The 19,665-nt window shown below is 47.3% G+C and overlaps 1 long non-coding RNA gene across 1 annotated transcript; it reads left to right on the forward strand.

The window, feature by feature from the left end:
- The first annotated feature begins 6,857 nt into the window (after window positions 1-6,857).
- On the forward strand, window positions 6,858-10,443 carry LOC149366565 (uncharacterized). The gene is made up of 3 exons (XR_016286175.1): window positions 6,858-7,277; window positions 8,343-8,401; window positions 9,625-10,443. It is a non-coding gene; the product is annotated as an uncharacterized LOC149366565 (long non-coding RNA).
- The last annotated feature ends 9,222 nt before the right edge of the window (window positions 10,444-19,665 follow it).

The following is a 19,665-nucleotide window of genomic DNA, read 5'->3' on the forward strand; positions in this document are numbered from 1 at the left end:
AGTTATGTTTCATCCATTAACAGTCAGATGACATTTAAAAAAATGTGGGAGCAGGTTCGCAAATTAAATGGAAACTTTTCACCCTTCACAATTCCTTTTTTAACAACACCCGGCACACAAACAAGCATAGAGGAACAGGCAGACATACTAGGGGAACATTTCGCTGCAGTCTCAAGTTCATCTCACTATACACAGTCTTTTTTAAAATACAAAAACACAGCGGAAAAACAGAGGCTCCCAACAAGTGGAGGCACAAATGAAAAATACAATTGTCTAATTACCCTCCAAGAAATCAATAAAGTACTATCTGCCGGCAAAAAAACTGCTCCAGGACCCGACGAAATACACTATGAAATGCTTGCGCATCTTTCCGAGCCAGCCGTGGACGCACTTTTAAGATTCTTTAACACAATATTCATGACTGGCAAAATACCGGAAGCCTGGAAGAAAGCTATTATTGTACCGCTTCTTAAGCCTAGTAAACCCCCAACTTCTCCTAGCAGTTATAGACCCATAGCCCTGACTAGTTGCCTTGCCAAATCCTTTGAAAGTGTCCTAAATATAAGACTAACCTTTGTTCTTCAATCTGGTGAACTTCTTGATATCCATCAGTGTGGATTTAAAAAGGGATGCTGCACTACAGACCACCTAGTCCGCCTTGAAAATACGGTCAGAGAAGCTTTTATACACAAGCAACACTGTCTTAGCGTCTTTTTTGATTTAGAAAAAGCATATGATACTACCTGGAGGTTCGGGATCCTCCAGGACTTAGCTGAGCTTGGCATCCGTGGCAGAATACTGAACTCAATTAAAGACTTTTTGACTAACCGTTCATTTAAAGTTCGTCTAGGCTCAACCCTTTCAAGGGATTTTATTCAGGAAAATGGAGTGCCTCAAGGGTGTATTTTAAGCACAACTCTTTTTATTGTAAAAATGAATTCTCTTAACAAAATTATACCAAGGTCCATAACACATTCAGTCTATGTCGACGATCTTCAGATAGCGTGCACATCTTCCAATATATCTACATGTGAAAGACAAGTACAACTTACAATCAACAAACTGGCAACATGGGCAGACAAGAATGGTTTCCAGTTCTCACCACAGAAAACAGTAGCCTTAATTTTTTCACTCAAACGAGGCTTGCACACAGATCCCACATTACACCTAAACCAAACCAAACTGCCTTTAAAAAAAGAACACAAATTTCTAGGCATCACCTTCGATAAAAAGCTTACTTTCCTGCCTCACATAAACGCACTAAAGAAGAAAGCGTCGCTATCACTGAACATACTTAAAGTCCTTTCACGCAAACACTGGGGTTCTGATCGGGTATGCCTTCTACAGATTTATCGCTCTGTAGTACGTTCTGTTTTAGATTATGGCTGCATAGTGTATGGATCAGCAAGGCCGTCGTACTTGAAGCGACTGGACCCTGTGCACAATATGGGTTTGCGTCTTTCAACTGGTGCTTACAGGACATCACCCATAAAAAGCCTTTACGTAGAAACTAATGAACCACCACTTGCAGACAGACGAACAATGCTCACATGCTCATACATCTTAAAGATCCGTTCCCAGCCTAAACACATCTGTTACCCACTCGTTACAAAGTGTCCATCTCGAACACTATTTACCAACAAACCTCTCGCAATCAGACCACTTCTTCTCCGCTTTGAAGAGAAATGCCAAGAACTAGACATAATGAACATATTACCTAATATTGCCCGCAAACCTGATCCACTCCCGCCTTGGTACTGCCTACCATCTGTGTGCGACTTCACATTAACACAATTTCGGAAAAAACATACACCACATGAACAGATATTACAAGAATATTTAGCACTCAAAGAAAAATACGGAGAATACAAAGCTTTTTATACCGATGGATCAAAATCGGCGCACTACGTGGGAAGTGCTGTAGTTCAGAATAATTGGGAAAAAATAGTACGGCTACCTGAGTGTGCATCCATTTTCACCGCCGAGTGTTACGCAGTATTACTGGCTTTAGAAAAAATAATAAATGAGAACATTCAGAGCAGTATCATTTACATTGATTCTCTGAGCATACTAACCTCACTTCACCATAGAAATGCAGTGACACCACTAATCGGGGATATCATACATAACATAACGAGCGCCACAATACAGGGACAAGACATAAAATTTTGCTGGGTTCCCAGCCACATTGGAATCGCTGGCAATGAGAAAGCAGATGAATGTGCTGGAAAAGCTCGCAATAAAGAAATAAAGGAAGTGAACATTCCCTACAAAGATGGCATGAAGTTAGTACAGTTTAAGCTCAGAGATAAATGGCAGTCTGAATGGAATATTGAAGGTAATAATAAGCTCCACTTAGTAAAACCATTTATAGAAGAATGGAAGTCATGCTACCACCAAGAACGTTTCATCGAAGTTATTTTATGCCGCCTCCGTATTGGACACACACATCTCACACACAACTTCCTACTTACAAAAGAAGACCAACCTCTTTGTGAAAAGTGCGGAGATGATCTAACAATAAACCACATATTATTCTCATGTACAGAACTTGAATCACTAAGGAAAAAACATTTTACTACCTTTTACAAAGAACACATTCCTTTTCATCCAGCATTGATTTTAGGCGAAGATGCACTTGTCAGTATACTCTGTGTTTTTAGCTTTTTAAGGGAAGCCAGTATTCTTCATCAGCTCTAATTTACTCACCCTGTTCTTCACTGCATACAGTTATACACCTCAGCCACTTTCTCAATCATGAGAAGGAAGCTGAGGTCTTTTTCTGAGTTGTTGGGAGCCTCGAAATCCTTGCCGAGCCAAGGATGTCTGCGGAGGTAACCCAACCTTTAAAAGCTTCTCTATCAGACATTTTTAAAATTCTTGTCTTTTATCAGCTAGTTAGTAAAATAACTTTTAGGCCCTTTACACCAACGTTTTTATCCACTTTGTTTTCAAACTCTGCTCAAGCATATTTTTTCCATACCTTGTTCTTGGCGCATGATAGCCTTAGCTGCTTATGCGCCAATAAACCCAACACAACACAACACAATGGACTGCCGAAGCCACCAGTTGTCCTCCGGGGTCGGGGCGGCGACATAAGTCGAGATGACCGCCACTGTCCTCAATTAAGCAGGTGGCAGTGCTCGCTCTGTGCGGCGGCGTCTTCTGCGCGCGCCCGCTTCTTGAGCCCGCGTTGTCGAGCCTCGGGGCTATCCCGGACGCCAGCCAGCTGCACCGCCGCCCACAGCTCCCATTCATCCGGACGCACCGGACCCCGCTTCGTTCGGCAGTGTTCTCTTCTCAAAAGAAAAGCGGTCGAACCTCCGAACGAAGCGTCCGAAACTTAATTGGGCCGCAAGTGGCGTTTGTGAAGCCGCGGTGAGCTTTCGGCGTAAGATGAAACGGCGGCTTGACCTTTTTACGCTCTTGGTTCTTTGTGCACTGGCACCAAGCGGCCCCGGCCAGAAACACGCGTCCTTCCCCAAAAAGGGGACAATGGGAGGCATTGGGTGCGCCGGCCGCTCCCTGCGCTCTCCTCGCAGCCCCGCCGCCGGGGGCTCTCCGGGTTCTGCAGCGGCGACACCAAAGGCGACAGAAAGATGGGCGCTCCTAATGAGACCGCACGCATCCACATATCTCCCTGGGGCCCGCTCAACGACGAAGCCCCCCTTCCTTAGCCGCTAAGAAAGGAGGGGGAGGGGGGAAAAACACACATGGCGCATGCTAGCCCTCTACATTGAGTTTGTGCCGACAAAACACAGCTACATTCTCTATAGTTTCCTGAGGGCTAAATAGCATTGTTGGAAAATTTCTTTAGGAGTTAAGCGAAAGCTAAAGACATATCCCTCTGAAGGTGGCAAGACAAGTCCTCCTATGTGTGTTGTCATTTGTTTAACCTTCTTGAAAAGAACATGGGGGGTGGCTAGCTAAACGGGAATTGTAGGAATAATTTATTTCTCCCCTTAGCGAAAAGAGGATGTGCTAAAAATGCATTTCAAACGTATTGTATTAATTTCATATTTATTTCGCATTTTTTTGTCCCTATGCTTAAACTGCAATACGAATGCTTTCTAAGTATACTAGGTATAATATTTTAAACGTTCTTAAAAATACGTGAAAAGTACATTTTTGCCCGCTTAGCATATTTATAATGCATTAAAAATATAATAAAAATTTACATTAGAAATACACTAAAAATATACATTTAATACATTAAAAATATGTTTACTCGGGCTTAAAAAAAGTCTACTGGGCGGCTCCATGGAATGACACGGGTTAATTAATTCTAAGAACAAATCGTACACGGTTATTTATCATTAATCAACGGCGTCTGACATTATAAGGTCACGTGATTGATTGGGAACGGCAGATACCTACACACACAGCATACCAAGACAACAGCGACACAGCAAACAACAAATCCTACGACAAGCACTATACTTGGCTTGCCGTATATATACCTAGCGAAAGCGACGCACTATTTGGCGCGGTGAGGCCTTTTTTTGCGCAAATACTGTGGGCTGCCAAATTATCGCAGAAGTACCCTACTGGTCGTGTTCGAATCTGGGGTTCATTGAGAATGTAATTGCTAGTTCAAACTTGCGTCAGGCACAGGTCAGTAGTCGAACTGTCAACCAACAGATACATGGGCGTGTAAGGGAGCCGGTCTGCCCTGACAGACGGGGTCCTTTCCGCTGGCTTATTCGGACCCAGAAGTACCCAAGGCGCTTTTGCTGGTATAATGCTATCACGTTCTCACACGGAAATGTTCGAATGACATTGAGTGGAATGACATTCGAGAATAGGAATGACATTCGGACTCGACGGACTGCCGCGGTCCTGCACGACAGTTTCGAAACGCATTCGAAAGCCTCAGCTCGTTTTCAGTGTACAACGACGACGACGACGGCGGTCACACTAGTCCGACAACGACAGTATATATCACGCTGAACAACAGCATGTAATTATAGTGAAATATCTATAGTTTACTATAATATGATTCTAGAGCGACACGTTTTTCAGGCCAACGACACCGACGAATCCGGTCGGCGGACGGTCAGCCTTGTCGGCGGCTGAGCGAGAGCACGGTGATGAGGCGGCGGTGTGTATATGCTCGCGCTTCTAAATGAGCGAAACGAACGGCTATATTTCACGTGTGCATACCTGAACACTCACCAGCGATAAGCGCTTGCCAAATCAGTTTCAATCGACGACGGCTCTGTTCCCTTCCACGACGACTAGGCCCAGCGAGTTCGCAGGGTTGAATCTGTGATTTCGGTGGTTGTGAAGAGCGAATCACAAGCTTTAGCGAATGCAAATGGTCACCAGGTGTAGTTTTGGCAACAGTGACCTGAAATCAACTATTGCTTACATCGCAGGGCACGCGTACGATGAACTGGAATCGCCGGTGTGACCCAGACTGCCGAGCCGTGCTTTACGGCCAGCAGCAGTCGTCGCCGTCGCTAGCTTGTGGATAACAAGTTAGGCCGTTTCAGTTAAAGCGAAAAGTCGCCAGACATACTTCTGGATAAAGTAGTTTTAAAAAAAAGTACTGGTCACGTCGGAGAAAGCCGGGACAAGCAGCGAGAAGCGCCAGTCCTGCGCGATGCCAACAACCCGGCTTTCTCAGGCGTGCGATCGCATCATCGCTTCCCACACATTGTCGCACTGCGTGAACAATCACGAGTACAACCAGTAAAAAAGAAAACAGATTGTTTAATAGAACCAAAGCGCAGATTGCGTTTTATGTTATGTAAACATGCGATGTAAACAACAGTATGAGTGCAGTCGTCCTCATCGGCGCACTCCCGGGGAAATTTCATGCTGACGCGGTTAATATTCATTGGCGTAATATTATCTTCAAGCACTCCATTAGACAGAACACGTGTAGCATCGTTAGATGACATTCGGCTGGAAGGCATTCGATGCGCCCGTGTAGCAGGGGCATTAGTGGTGATTACCTTCCTGCTAGAAGTTACCATAAACCAAAGGATGACAAGAAAGGGAAAGTTTTCACTCTTCGCTGAAACGTCATTTCGAGCCCTAGATTGTTCCACGGTAGCTTGAAGTGTAATGCAAATATGTTTACGCGGACAACCCATTTGTTAGAATTTAAATATACTTCAGACGGATTAATTGCGTATTTACGAAAGTACACTTTAAATAGATGGCCAGCACCAAAATGCGATGTCCCGAAACTTGATTTTGAGCATTAGATTGTTCAACGACAGCTTGTAGTGCGCTGCAAACATGCTAATGCGGACTGCCAATTTGCTAGAATTTCAGTGTTTTTGGGCGAATTAATTGCGTATTTACGGAAGTACACTTCAAATACATTGACGACACGCAAATGCCATTTCCCGAAACGCGATTTCGAGCACTCGACTGTTCATGGCAGCTAGAAGTGTGCAAAGACGTTTAAAAGGACTGCCCGTTTGTTAGAATTGAAATATATTTCGGATGAATTAATTTCATATTTACGAAAGTTCACTTTTAATATATTGGCAAGATGCTAAAACTGCATACATATACGTTTACAAGGGCTGCCCGTTTTCTAGAATTGAAGTAAACTTTCGATGAATTAATTTCATATTTCCGAAAATACACTTTTAATACACTGACAAGATGCTAAAACTGCATGCATATTTTTTCATGTATTTGAAAAGTGCTCGAAGTATGCTTTAAGTGAGGTATTTTTGGCACATTTTAAAAATATATTTCGAATACCAAGCATGAAATTTCAGAAACGTATTTCCTACATATTTTTAGTGCATTCATGAATACAAAATATGTTTAAAATACATTTTAAATAGCCTTCCGTATATTCCAAACGTATTAGTTTTTGCTAAGGGTCCCCTCCACATTACAGACTTATACCTATTTGTGCGTGTATTCTAATCGTATATAGCAAGGTGACACTATTTTGAGTATGTTGTTGCGAATAGCGTAACTAGCCGTGTTATATTCTACATGTCTACTTTCTGCCAAATATAAGCTTGAATGGGGATATCGCTCAAAAAGTGCTTTTCAAGCTTATTATATGGTACTAAGCTATCGTTCATGTCGGTAGAGTTCCTTGTAAAGAAAACAGGCTTGACTGTGTAATGCGCTGATGGGAACAGGTTTTTCTGGGTGACGCTATCACCAGGAAGGGCGTGACTTGGGAGTTCTCATGAACAGCACAACTTCCAGTTTTGCTTAGGTGCTGGAGACACGGGCTTCAAACAGTCGGGGACCCAACATCGGCACCCTGGTCCCGAGAGCTAGGGCTCATACCGGTTAGTTTCCGTGGTTCATCTTACCCTTTGAATTGTGTGCATTCATCCACATGTACGCGTGCTTAGAACTAGAAAGATGATAAGAGTGCCACTTACTTATCGCCATGTAGTAAGCCAATTCGGCAATCATACTGATTGAAAATTCGATGCTCTCGCTGTAGTCTGAAAGAAAACAACATGTGTTTGCATTTATGGTCCTCTTTATTTCAGCAGCAGAAAATCCCTGGCAGCCTTCAGTCAAGTGAGGTTAGTCAGCGTCCGTGAGATTCTAAAAGCATGTATTTCTCGGAATGCAGTACGTGAGGCTCTACATGCTTGACTTTTAAAATTTTACCGTGGACAAAAGATGCAGGCTTCGTCAGCTCCACTGTGCCGACTGATTTTGGGTGTCCTTTGTAGTTACAGACCAAAGAACAATACGGATAGGTTGCACACTAAGGACTGAACCTTCGGTCCCTCTATTTTTCTTTATCCCCATCTCCATGTGTTGGGTAGACAAGTGGACATTGCCTGAATAAATTTCTGCCTTCCTTCTTTCTGCTGTATGTTATACGAACTATTTGCAGGTAAAAATATTCATGCTTTACAGCACGTGAGTATGGACGCTACCATATCCGGTCACTTTATCCCATCCCTATTTAAAGAGCCTTAAATGCATATGGTGTTATTGGATATGGGTGAGAAGTGTGATATGAGTCATATGGGGCATGAGGAATGTGCTAAATATGGGGTGCGCATTTTTGAAATGTAGAATATAATGGGCTGCGAATTTAGGATACTGCATATACGAACTTAGTAGTTATGAACTTGGTATGCTACCGCGGATATAACGACCTCTTGTGCATTGTCCGATGAAGTAACTAACTTTTGTGTGTAACCTGCAATGTGGCCTTCAAGGTAAATGCCTTCAGGGCAAAGGCCTTTGACGAAATGCTTTTAGCCCAAGGCCTTTATGGGACGGCCTTCAGGTTAAAGACGTTTGCGCAGGCCTTTAACTCAAGTACCTCTAGCATGTAGGGACCTTAAGTGCCCACCGTAACTAGTGCTGCTATTTTTTTTGTGCAGGAGCACTACTTAACACTGTCCAAACGAAGATTCTTCTGCGATGCCTTGGAATAACTCGGGTAAGTTCGGGTTCGGAAGTGCTTCGCGCAAGCTGCAGCCTGTCGGAGGAAGCTGTAGACAATGGGGAACGCGACCTTGAGGATGAACTTGGTCAAACCCAGCATAGCTACAGCTGACGCAAAAATAAAATAAAAATTGGAGGCTACACTTTAGCTCTGCATTAAAGTATGACGCGTAGCGTAGTGGGTTAGTTCCCATATATGCATTGACTTACTGGTTATGGTACTTGGCTGCTAAACCGAAAGACGCGGGTTCGAACCCGGCCGCGGTGGTCGCATTTCGATGGAGGCGAAATGTCAGAGGCCCATGTACTGTGCGATGTCAGTGCACGTTAAAGAACCCTAGGCGGTCGAGATTGCCGGTGCTATGTACTATGGCATCCCTCATAGCTTGAGTCGCTTTAATAAAACAAACCATTGCAATACCGAAAGGCCTGCTGGAGTGTTCGCTGGTCAACAGTCAACCGCCAATACACTGGTCTAGTGCGACAGGTTTATGGCGTTTAACGGCCCAAAGTGCCTGAGGCTATGAGCGACTCCGTAGTGAAGGAATGCGGATGATTTTAACCACCTGGAGCTCTTTAACACGCACTGACGCCGTACAGTACATGGGCTTGTAGCATTTCGCCTCCATCGAACTGCGACGGCCGCTGCCGGGATTGAACCTGCATCTCTCGGGCTAGCAGTCGAGAACCATAACCACTGAGCCGTCGCGACCGGTTTCTGTGGCGAGAGAGAAAGGAGGGATATCAGGCTTACCATTTGAGGCGAGAACAACGGAATCACTCAGCTCATCGTATCGGTATTGCAGGTCGCTGTCCCTGTGAACAGAGAGGAAAGGAAATCAGTCAACAAACTCTTAGAGAGAAATGAAAAACAAAGTTCTCGACCCCCGCCTCATGCCCATATAGGAAAAATGTGACCAGACGTGGCGCATTGTTCAGAGCGCCACTCGCGAGCCCAATATAGCTTAAAACTCATACCCGCGTTTAACTTTTGGAGGGAAAATCATTGAATGAGTTCACCCCAGGGAACATGTTTACGCATTCGTAAGCCGGCGTGGAAAGAATCTCGCCCATAGACAATTCGACAACAGTGGAGACTGGATTGAAAAACTTTTATTATCGGCTTGAGTAACAGGTGGATTAGTTGATAGGTGGCCGTCAGCGGAGATTGGCGGCGACCTCTTGGGCTCTTGTCACCACCTCTTCTTGTGTTTCCAGGTCGGAGCTGGGCAGCAAGGTCTCCCAAGGGCCCGGGTGTGCGAGCCTCTGAAGCGATATTGTTGGGGATCTGTCGGACAGCCTGAGAGAGCCTCTCTCCACGCCTGCCCAATGGTGAATCGCGCCCGGCGGGTGGGTAGGAGAGAAATTGAACACCTGATGTGCGTGCCTTCCTTGAGCGAAGAAACGAATCACGCTGCGCGCCCTGTAAAGAAGGGCGTTGACCGCTTTCACTCAGCCGGTGCATTGGTCAAGCTTCAGAGAAGCGCGCCCCCACTACTCCCGAGGAACACCGCTGTCGTCCAGGCACGGACCTACGACGGTGCGCGTGTTAGACTGCCGGACGGCCCATCGAGATCCTCTTCTCGTCGGACTGTCATAGTGTCCGGTGAACAAATTGTGTTCTATTCTGTTACTGTCTATGGTGTATTAGTGCACTTTGGATGCAAGATCTCTCGTATTCTAACCTCCCGCTGGTGTTACTTTACATGTGTTGAATTATTTTGTGCATCACATTGTATGTATTCTTACGAGTGACTGGAAATTCCCCTGTATCGTTTCTTTGCTGTATAAAGTTCTTGTTTTGTGAACCTTTGGCTCCGACCTATTCTCTGGCTTGCGGCCGGCGAAAGCTGGACACTAAACGAGCATCCCCCCCCTCCCTTTTTTTTACTTGGAGGCTAGACGCTGAGTCGAGGGCGTCTCCTCTGAAACCCATGCGGGGTGGCTTAAAAAAGAAATTGGAAGACGCTTAAGCTTCACCTTTAGAAGTGGGACGCGGCAACATGTTGCAGTGCTGCCAGGGAGTCCACGGAACACCATTGCCCGTTCAACGCGACGCCTTGTCCGTTGGAAACAGCTTTGAACGCAACCCATATTTGAGGAGGTGGTGGTGGTAAAAACGTTTATTTCCTCTGAAAAGAGGGAGTTACATGGAGGTTGATCTGGGGTCATGCTTAGTGCCCTTCCCCTCACAAGGTGGGACTCCACCGCTTGGGTGCTTTTTTTTTCACTTCGACTCCGAGCCATGCGGACGCGCTTCGCATGGGCTCCGTAAATTATTGCTACCACGGCGACACGAAACCGCATTGACCCAAGACTGGTACCAGACGAAGCGGAACACCATCCGGATTCCGTGGATACCTATCGCTACCAGGCAAGTGTGTCCTCTGCCGAATATTCGACGGAACCATTTTTCGGACACCGTGTTGACAGCTAGGCATAGCTGCGACCACGGCATCGACCGAGCCGGCTAGGCCTAACGGCGACGCCGGTGCCGAGTACGGTCACGCAAGATGATCCACGCCGTAGAAGGCGAAGCTGTAACGGAGGCAGAGCTTCAGGATGACGGATGGATCCTCGCCGCCCTCGCCGCGCAGAAGAAATACAGGAAAAATAGGCAAGCCGCCAACGGAACGCCGGCAGCAGACGCTGACGGGCCGGGGCGTCTCTCTGATCACAGCAAGGCGTCCAAGGATGGAAACTCTGCTGCACCCAAGCCGCGTCCGCCGCCTCTATTTCGAGGCAAACCACTGCCAAAACTCCCGCAAGACGACTACATAATCGTCGTACGACCACGAACGCCACTCGATCTGAAGACGGCATCCAGGTTGGAGATTGCCGAAGCCATATGTACTGCGCTAAAACTGCCTCCAGCGGAGACAGTCCAGAATGATAGGTTCAGAGTGCATCCGTCGAACAACACTCTGACCATCTGCACGCCAAACATGCAACGTGCCGAAGCTTATAGTCGCCTGACATCTTTTCAGATGGCGGACCAGCTGTTTGAGGTCAAGTCCTACGTACCAAAGCCAGAAGATTCTGTCCGAGGTATCGTCTTCAACACTTACACGAGAGAAATGGACGAGGAGATCCTAGCGGAACTTCGTGCCCGAAATCCCGACACGGATATAATACGCGCGAAGAATGGGGCAGACCAGGCACTTCATCATATTTGCCGGAAATCACCTCCCAAGATCCATCAGATATCTGATGTTCGATGAACTCGTTTATCCATACCACGACAGAGTGGAAGCTTGCTTCAACTGTCGGAAGGTTGGACACCGCATGGACGTCTGCCCTCAACCATTCCGCGAACTCTGCCGCAGATGTGGAGTCAACCACGCTCAGCCCAAGCAGGGAGAACAACATACGTGCATCTCCACTTGCATCATCTGCAGGGGCCATCACTTCACTGGCAGCCGCAACTGCAAGTTCCGCTTTCAAAATCAAGTAAAAGAAGCCAACCTGAAGAGGGCCAACAACAATGAGGGCCAAAAACAAACCGACGAGAGACAATCGCGATCCAGGAGCAAGCATCCACCAGGGGGACGCCACCGCAACGGATCGTCATCCTTCCCTCCCTTAGGCAGCGACGCCTCGTCGGGAAGCGCCAGCAGATCCGCCAGCCGCAGCCGATATCGCGACCTCAGCGAAAGCCCGGGACGCAAGAGTGTGACCTGGCACACAACCCCGAAAAAGAAGCCCTTCAGAAACAGGTGAGGGAGCTTCAAATGCATAACCAGCGCTTGCAGTCCCAAATAGACGAGCTGAGGAAGCTAATAGGACAACATGCCTTAACTCCTAATCAACCAAAATCCTACAAGGCAGTGCTACAGCAGTCTGCAACCACAAGTACTCCACCTGAACCCAAATCACCTTCCCCATCAGGCCCCTCAGTGATCAAACACACATCCCCTGCTCTTCCCAAGCAGGACGATAAGCTAGGAGATAAGGCTATGGACGTGGAGGTGGCATCTAGACTTAAAAGGCCGGCCAATTCGATGGCAGATACTCCTCACACCTCCCAAGAAAAAAACCGAAACGACGGTAGCAGATTTAGTCGCCAAAGTGGACCTCAGATTTGCCAAAGTAGAGGCCGACAGAAAGGCCGATCTAGAACGTCTAGATGCCAAATTCGCGGCTACACTGGCAGAATTCAAGTTTTATCATCGACGAAGTTAAGAAAGAAATGGCCAGCCTAGCGGCCATGATCACTGCACACGGAATGCAACCAATTCATGGGCAATATGGCCCCCCGCCCGCAGAGAATTAGCGTATGGCAGTGGAACTGCAGGTACTTCCTTCCCAAGAAGGATCACCTGCAGCTTCTAATCCGGAATACTGAAGAAAAACCGGACGTAATTGCGCTCCAGGAGAATAGAGGAAAAACCAAATTAGCGGGATTCAAAAGCTTCATGCAGAAAGGCGCGGACACCAAAAAAGAACAATTAACCGCTATTCTAGTACAAAGAAACATCACTGCTATCCAGCACGAATTCGATGGCATAACCGCTAATTACACTTTGATAGAGGTTGTTCCTCGCAATAGAGGAGACAGAAATCTTTTCATACTTAATGTGTACAGCTCTCCCCAGGATAAAGGGCTAGCCGTTCCAAATTTATTGCGTAAGACTATGCACTTCACTAAAGGAGCGCAACTCCTCGTAGTCGGAGACTTTAACGCATCCCATGCTGAATGGGGATACGTTAAATCCACCAAGAAAGGCACGAAGCTATGGGAAACTTCACGCGATCTCGGCCTCACTTTACTTAATGATCCCCACTCCTGCACGCGGCTAGGCGACAGCGTCAGCAGGGATAGCACACCCGACCTGACCTTCACCAAGAATATAACTGAAGCCAAATGGCATAACACCAGAAATACGGCAGGCAGCGATCACTGCATTATAACAATCTCGTTTCATACGTCTGCACACAAGTCAATTCCAACAAGCACTACGCTCACGGATTGGGATAACTTTAGAAAACTTAGAGAAGATACCGCTCCCACCAACATCGAAAACTTAGATAGTTGGGTAGAGCAGCTTAAAAATGACGTGCGCAAGACGACCAAGGAGGTGGACGCGACGGAAGATCAGCCGACGGCTGACTCCAAGCTTCTACATCTCTGGGAAGCGCACAAAAGCATCCTCAATAGATGGCAAAAACAAAAACACAACAGGGCACTTAAGCTAAAGGCAGCCAAACTACAGAGGCAGATCGAAGCACATACATCCGACTTATCTAGGCAACAATGGGGCCAGATATGCGACAGCCTAAATGGTCAGTTAGGCAGCAAAAGGGCCTGGCTCCTCTTAAGGCACTTCTTAGATCCCACTCAAACAAAATCTACTACCAGATCTCACATGAGCGAAATCATTCACGGATTTCCCGGAACAGATGCGGAGCTCCTAGACGAACTTCGAAAGAGATACCTGAACACGTCCAAAAGCGACGCCCTTAAGCTCCCAACGAGGAGCTGGACAGAGACATAACAGACGCGGAGACATGGGCTGCAATCGGTCACCTTCGCACAACATCAGCCGCGGGACCGGACGGAGTCACGAATAAGATGCTGCGAAATCTAGATGGTAAATCTCTCTCGGCAGTTACCGATTTAATGAATGGATATTGGCGCAAAGGAGAACTTCCTCAGTCGTGGAAACACGCGATAGTAACGTTCATTCCTAAACCCAACAAGAAGCTCAGCATTGACAACCACAAACCCATATCCCTTACCTCGTGCTTAGCCAAACTCATGGAGCATGTGATCTTGAGCCGATTGCAAGGCTATGCTGAGGATAATGACTTATTACCCAGTACTATGGTAGGTTTCAGGAGCCACCTAACAACCCAAGACGTCATGCTCCAGTTGTATAACGACGTCATAGATCCCCCGGATAAAACCGGCACCAAAGCCGTTCTTGGACTTGACTTAGAATTGCTCCATGCGACACGTAGTCGAAGGCCTTTTCTAAGAGGCCTCTCGAGCATAAATGTAGGTGCCAGAACCTACAAGTATGTCAGTTCTTTCTTATCGGGAAGAACGGCAGAACTCTCAATCGGGGGCATCAGATCGGATAGGATAGAACTGGGAGATAGAGGCACGCCGCAAGGCTCCGTCCTGTCACCCTTTCTCTTCAACCTATCACTCATATCACTGCCTAGCAAGCTAAACGCCATAGAGGACTTACGTCATACACTCTATGCGGACGACGTTACCCTATGGGTGGCGAATGGCTCCGATGCTCACATAGAAGAAACTCTTCAGAAAGCAGTACAAGTAGTCCAGGAGCATGCGAGTAGCATAGGACTCAAATGTTCTCAACCCAAGTCTGAACTCCTTCTAATCAGACATAAGAAACAGAGAGAAAACATCATAGAGGTGCACCTTCAAGGTCTCCCGATAAAGGAGGTCGAAACCATTCTAGTACTAGGTCTGTTCATTCAAAATAATCGTAAGAGCAACATTGGAATCACCCGTCTGGAAACAATGGTCAACCAGATAGTCAGGCTCATTCGAAGAATCACTGCTAAGAAGAGAGGTATGAAGGAGGCCGACATCTGTCGCCTTATACATGCATTCGTCATTAGCAGATTCACCTACTCTCTACCATACCTCAAACTCTTTAAGGTGGACATCGACAGATTAAACAGCTTACTCAGAAAGGCATATAAAGCTGGTCTAGGGCTTCCTAGAAACACACCCACGGACAGATTTTTATCCTTGGGTATACACAACACTGTAGAAGAACTCATCACTGCACACAAGGCGATGCACATCCAAAGACTGGCCCACACTACAGCGGGAAGGGGGATTCTAGATCGAATAGGCGTAAACGCTGAACCCATGTCTAACCGACCGGGCCCTCTACTACGAGGAGTGCGCGACAAACTACTCATCAAACCGCTCCCCAAAAATATGCTACCGGGCTTCCACGATGGCAGACGACGAGCCAGAGCGCGGGCTCTGCATAGAAAGTACCTCAATCATCCTGGAGCAGTATACACCGATGCAGCCGATTATAATTTCAGCCAAGGGGCCTTCGCTATCTGCGCATCCAAATTCATAGCAGGAAGAAGCGAGTGCATCTCTGCGGCCTCAGTCACGGTCAAGTACGCGGATCAAGCAGAAGAAGCGGCCATAGCCTTGGCCATAGCAAATACTGACGCTGACATCATTCTCAGTGATTCCAAGACTGCCATACGCAACTTCTCGCGCGGTAGAATATCCCTAACTGCTAGAAACATACTCACAAATATTACACTGCAACGAGAAATAGAACTGGTATGGACTCCTGCCCATTCAGGCAACCCAGGGAACGAAGCAGCCCACCAACATGCTCGAGGTTTTGTCGGCCGAGCGGTGGGTTCTCGTCCAGGGGGATCCGAGATGGAGGCAGTGATTTCGTACCACGAAATTACCCAATTCTACAAACTCTCTAGAAGAATCTATCCTCCCCCGCACAAGTCACTCTCCAAACACCAAGAGGTGGCTTGGAGAAGACTTCAAACCCATTCTTACCCGAACCCGTACATTTACGCCCACATGTACCCCGATCTCATAGACCCCACCTGCAAACACTGCGGTAGCACTGCCACCCTCGATCATATGCTATGGGACTGCCCGGAGGATCCTCCTCCGGAAGCTCTTATAGAAGCTCCCTCACCAGACGCCTGGGAAGAAGTGCTGCGCAGCTCGGACCCCGCCGTCCAGGCAGGAGCCATCGAGCGCGCCGAAGAGGTCGCTGCCAGCTATCAGCTAACGGCCGCCTGGCCCTTCTGCTAAGCGTCCAGGAACCCTTCTTTTCCGACAATAAAGTTTTCTCTCTCTCTCTCCACCGCTTGGGTGGCTTCCGATGCCGCCATTGCTCGTTTGACCATCGCCTTTTGGGCTTTCAGGTCAGAACAGGCGAGTAGGGTCGCCTCACGGTCCGCCCCAGTGGGGTTTGGGTTGGGAGTAAAGGCAGGGTTGGAGGGGCGCGCCCACACCATGTGGTAGCTGTGCGAGGACCTCTCCCCACTGTGCGGGCACTCCCCAGAGATGGCAGGGTCAAAGTCCTTTAGCGAGGCCGGGCACATCAGGCGGCGTCCCGACGGCGTCTGCGATAATCGCGGTTATTGACCTGTGAGGTGGGCTTCTCGTAGTTCCTCGAAGTCTCAGGTTAGACGTGATTATCGGGAGGTCGAGGGCTTTCTTCGCCAGTTTGCGTGTGATCACCTCGATGATGTTATGGCGGAAGCCTTTAATGTCTCATCGTTGTAAGCAGGAGCTGTCACAGATATGTCACGCTTTTCAGTTGGTCGAAACGGTCGTGACGTCACAGTGCGCGAATTTCAAACGGGGTCAATTCTACTTTGGCTACCAACCATGCAGAAATCAACTTGTCAGAAATCAACCCCGGAGAAAGGACGTACAACTACATCCGATCCTTCCTCACTAACAGAACAGCAGTGATAACGGTCGGAACAATAGAGTCTGCCCCAATCACACTAGGAAGTAAAGGAACGCCACAGGGCTCCGTCCTGTCCCCTTTCCTTTTTAACCTCTCCCTCATCAAAATTCCCCCCAAACTGGCACAAATACCAGACCTACATCACACGTTCTATGCAGATGACATCACACTTTGGGTAACCAAAGGATGCGAAGGCTACATAGAAGACACACTCCAAGCAGCAGTGGACATCATTGAGGCATGCGCATGGGAATCCGGCCTCACTTGTTCTGAGCAAAAATCTGAACTCTTCGTGATCCGTCGTAAACAAAGAGGTAGGCGTACCACGACATCCCCCCCGCAAATAAACGTCTATGTTAATGGACGATCTGTCAAAGAGGTACAGACCATGAGGATACTGGGGTTGTATTTACAAACAAATGGAAAGAATACTGACACACTCACTAAGCTAAAACGCACGGTAGAAGCGACGGCGCGATTAATCCGCCGCATAGCTAACCGCAGACAAGGAGTGAGGGAAAGAGATTTATGCCGACTAGTGCAGGCCTTTGCGCTAAGCAGGATACTCTATGCCACCCCTTATCTCAAATTTTCGAAAGCAGAAAAGGACAAATTGGATAGTATGATACGGCAGGCCTATAAGGCTGCGTTAGGACTCCCACTAAATGCCTCAACCGAAAGGCTTATGAGGTTAGGAATACATAACACCTACAATGAACTGAAAGAAGCCCATTTAATGGCTCAAACAGCGTGATTAGCCAATTCCAGAACTGGCAGGAGTATTCTTACCAGGCTCGGAATTAACTTTCAACCTACGAATAACGATGCTAAAGTAGATTTACCCCGCGACTATAGGACGACCCTACTAATCAAACCACTCCCCAAAAACATGCACCCCTTACACCATGAGGGTAGAAGACAAGCAAGAGCCAAAGCCTTACATAACAAATACAGACAGTGCGCTGGAACACTTTATGTAGATGCGGCAGAATACAAAAATACCAATGCCTTTGCAATTGTGGTTGTGAACGAGAATGGTGACCACATCGTCTCGGCGACAATCAAAACGAAATCCTCTGAAACGGCAGAAGAGGCGGCTATAGCCCTCGCCCTAGCGCATACCCAAGGGAGCATCATCTTCAGCGATTCCAAAATGGGTATCAATAATTTCGCTAAAGGGCGAATTACAAACACCTCCCTTAGAATCCTTAACGCAACCAAATTCTCACCAAATTATTCCGAATTGATATGGGTCCCAGCCCATTCGGGGAATCCGGGGAACGAGGCAGCCCACAATAAAGCCCGAGGTTTCGTCGACCGGGCAGTGGATGAGTCTGGCTCCCTGAATTTCACGAAGGACTCCATGATCACATATCATGATCTCACCAATCATTTTAAACTAGAGAGGAGAATTTTCCCCCCTCCAGACAAAAGACTTACTAAAGAACAAGAGGTTACGTGGCGTCGTCTACAGACGAGATCGATACGCACCCCATCACTCCTCGCGCACATTTATCCAGATCTTTACAACCCAAACTGCAAACACTGTGGCCACCGTGCTACCTACGATCACATCCTGTGGGACTGCAAAATAGAGCCACCTCCGGGTGATCTAGTTACAGCTCCTTCTCTCGAGCGGTGGGAGACCGTGCTGGCTAGCTCTGACCCCAGAACGCAAGTTTTGGCGGTGGAGTGGGCTGACAAAGTCGTCGAGGGCTATGTACTCTCGACCACTTAACGCGACCTCTTGCCAAGCTCTTCCCGGCGAATAAAATGTTTTACAATCAATACCAACCATGCAACCAATCAAAGGGATCGTATAGTGATGCTCCAAGTAAGTTTGACTGAGTTTAGTTAATTGCTTACTTAACCAATTAGTCCAATTAACCTTTCTAGTCAGACAAGATAAATAAATAAAACCGAGTAAGAAATTGGCCGAGCTTAGGAATCGAACCCCAGTCTCCAGAGTGCGAGTCGAGCACGCTACCACTCCGCCATGCCAGCTTGATGGTTTGGAATAACAAAGGTGCCTCTAGTGAATACGGTGTCTTCGTTCACTCCCATCTTCCTCCCTTCCCGTTACGGCGAGGTTTAGGTGTCCACCGAGATACGAGAGACCGATAATTTCCTTTCCTCAAAAACCAATTTACCGACGAGCAAGGCGTATTTGTCCGCGTTTCAGATTGGTCCAAATAGTCGTGACGTCACCACGCGCGAATTTTGACGGGTGCCACCGAAATATGTGAGACAGTCACTGCGCAACTTCCTTCCCTCAAATACAATTTTCGACTAGTGTCTACTGAGATATGTGAGACAGTTAATGCGTAATTTCCTTTCCTCAAATACAATTTTCATTTTCTTCACTACGGGCCCCTCTTTCTTCTTTCACTCACACTTCCCCCCTTCCTGTACCGTGCGGCTCAGGTGTCCACCGAGAGGACAGAAAATTACAGCCCCATTTCCTTTCCTTAAAAAGCGTTGCGTTCAAAGGGCAACGCATCGCGCCGAACGGGTGGTGGTGTTCCCTGGACTCCCTGGCAGCGCTACAACACGCTGTCGCGTTCCACTCCTAAAGGCGAAGCTTAAGCGTCATTAATTGGCAGTTAATTAATGCACCATCAAAATGTGCAGTGAACAATCGCGTAGCAGAATGCAGCACTCAGGCTTTCGCCTTTCACCACTTTAGCCGCTAAAGTTCCTCGTAATTTTTCTGGTCGTGTTTGTTGAGGCGCAGATAGGGGCTTGAGTATAGGATTCTGCTTGTTACAAAGACATTGGCCAGCCGCAGAGCATCTTTGCTTCG

The sequence above is a fragment of the Amblyomma mixtum genome, chromosome 1 (assembly GCF_055824585.1).
Source record: "Amblyomma mixtum isolate Tamu chromosome 1, ASM5582458v1, whole genome shotgun sequence".
In the NCBI taxonomy this organism is placed as follows: Eukaryota; Metazoa; Arthropoda; class Arachnida; order Ixodida; family Ixodidae; genus Amblyomma; species Amblyomma mixtum.